Source organism: Gossypium hirsutum, chromosome A09 (assembly GCF_007990345.1).
Source record: "Gossypium hirsutum isolate 1008001.06 chromosome A09, Gossypium_hirsutum_v2.1, whole genome shotgun sequence".
Classification (NCBI taxonomy): domain Eukaryota; kingdom Viridiplantae; phylum Streptophyta; class Magnoliopsida; order Malvales; family Malvaceae; genus Gossypium; species Gossypium hirsutum.
This window is the reverse complement of record NC_053432.1, coordinates 12399961-12402460: the sequence shown is the minus strand read 5'-3', so window position 1 is coordinate 12402460 and position 2500 is coordinate 12399961. Positions and strand designations below refer to the sequence as shown.

The 2500-nt window shown below is 53.0% G+C and overlaps 1 long non-coding RNA gene across 1 annotated transcript in view; it reads right to left on the bottom strand.

Annotated features, from left to right (window-relative positions):
- Positions 1-2500, bottom strand: part of LOC121206554 (uncharacterized) — a 7901-nt gene that overhangs the window by 2367 nt on the left and 3034 nt on the right. The window lies entirely within an intron of this gene.

The window sequence follows — 2500 nt, the reverse complement described above, 5'->3', positions numbered from 1 at the left end:
GTAGCCTCGTACACTATCGGCAGCGTGTGCCATCCTATGGTGCGGGGCCATCAGGCACCATCGGCCCTTTTAATGTGTCGGAGCATCAAGCAGTATCGACACTTTAGTGCATCGGATGTGCGGGAAGGTCGAGCACCAAAGCTAATTTTGGGCCGCCATTGGTGCAGAAGCGTCGGTACCATAAAGTGTCCCTGTTTCAGATACATGAATGTTGCCTGTAGCACATTGACCAAGTTTCTTTATCTCTTTAGGGGGGAGGTGATATTGAGGCGAACAGGGGTTGTCCAGGACACTGCCCACGCAGATTTCATGCCCAGACGTCGGTGTCCCCCCATTACCGGTTAGGTTCCCAGCGGTGCTCGGGCGATCCATTCCGGCGGTGCTCCAGTGAGCCATCCCAGCGGTGCTTCGGTGAGGCATCCCGGAGGTGCTTCGGCGAGCCATCCCGGTGGTGCTCTGGTGAGCCATCCCAGAATATAGAAAATGATGCTACAAGTCGTCCCGGTCCCTCCCCCAGGTCCCTCCCTTTTTGAATCATCCCGGTCCCTCTCCCAAGCACTTTGGGCCCTTAGTCGTGCCAGAGCATCAGGCACCCTTGGTAACCTAGGACGTCGATGGTGCGGGAGCATCGGCATATTGTTGCTTGGACTTGCTGGAGCCTTGGAAGCCATTGACAACCTAGGACGTCGGTGGTGCGAGAGCTTCGAGCAGCATCGGCACCTTGGTGCTCAGATGTGCAGGAGCCTCGAGCAGCATCGGCAACTTGGAGCCTCGGATGTGCGGGAGCCTCGAGCAGCATCGGTACCTTGGTGCTTCAGATGTGCGGGAGTCTCGGATACCATCGGTAAACTAGGCCATTGGTTGTGCGAGAGCCTTGGGCACCATCAGCACCTTGGTGCTTGGATGCGCGAGAACCTCGGGGACCATCGGCACCTTGGTGCTTGGATGTGCGAGAGCCTTAGTGGCATCGGCAACCTAGGCCCTTGGTCGTGCGAGAGCCTCGGGACCATCGGCAACCTAGGCCCTTGGTAGTGCGGGAGCTTCGGGCACCATCGGTAACCTAGGCCTTTGGTCGTGCGAGAGCCTCGGGACCATCGGCAACCTAGGCTGTTGGTCGTGCGGGAGCCTCGGGCACCATCGGCACCTAAGCCCCTGGTCGACGTGGGCTTTGCCCGTTGCTTTGATGATTCATGATAACTCGACGGATTGCACGGCCTTTATGCCGGCGATGCATCATTCAAATTTCTGCCCTATCAACTTTCGATGGTTGGATAGTGGCCTACTATGATGGTGACGGGTGACGGAGAATTAGGGTTCGATTCTGGAGAGGGAGCCTGAGAAACAGCTACCACATCCAAGGAAGGCAGCAGGCGCGCAAATTACCCAATCCTAACACGGGGAGGTAGTGACAATAAATAACAATACCGGGCTCTATGAGTCTGGTAATTGGAATGAGTACAATCTAAATCCCTTAACGAGGATCCATTGGAGGGCAAGTTTGGCGCCAGCAGCCGCAGTAATTCCAGCTCCAATAGCGTATATTTAAGTTATTGCAGTTAAAAAGCTCGTAGTTGGACTTAGGGGTGGGTTGGCCGGTCCACCTCACGGTGAGCACCGGTCTACTCGTCCCTACTGCCGGCGATGCGCTCCTGGCCTTAATTGGCCGGGTCGTTCCTCTGGCGCTGTTACTTTGAAGAAATTAGAGTGCTCAAAGCAGGCTTACGCTTGTATACATTAGCATCGGATAACATCATAGGATTTTGATCCTATTGTGGTTGCCTTCGGGATCGGAGTAATAATTAACAGGCACAGTCGGGGCATTCGTATTTCATAGTCAGAGGTGAAATTCTTGGATTTATGAAAGACGAACAACTGCGAAGCATTTGCCAAGGATGTTTTCATTAATCAAGAACGAAAGTTGGGGGCTCGAAGACGATCAGATACCGTCCTAGTCTCAACCATAAACGATGCCGACCAGGGGTCGACGGATGTTATTTTTATGACTCCCCCGGCACCTTATGAGAAATCAAAGTCTTTGGGCTCCAGGGGGAGTATGGTCGTAAGGTTGAAACTTAAAGGAATTAACGGAAGGGCACCACCAGGAGTGGAGCCTGCGGCTTAATTTGTCTCAACACGGGGAAACTTACCAGGTCCAAACATAGTAAGGATTGACAGACCGAGAGCTCTTTCTTGATTCTATGGGTGGTGGTGCATAGCCGTTCTTAGTTGGTGGAGTGATTTGTCTGGTTAATTCCATCAACGAACGAGACCTCAGCCTGCTAACTAGCTACACGGAGGTGATCCTCCGTGGTTAGCTTCTTAGAGGGACTATGGCCTTTTAGGCCACGAAAGTTTGAGGCAATAACAGGTCTGTGATGCCCTTAGATGTTCTGGGCCACACGCGCGCTACACTGATGTATTCAACGAGTCTATAGCCTTGGCCGAATAGCCCGGGTAATCTTTGAAATTTTGTCGTGATGGGGATAGATCATTGCAATTG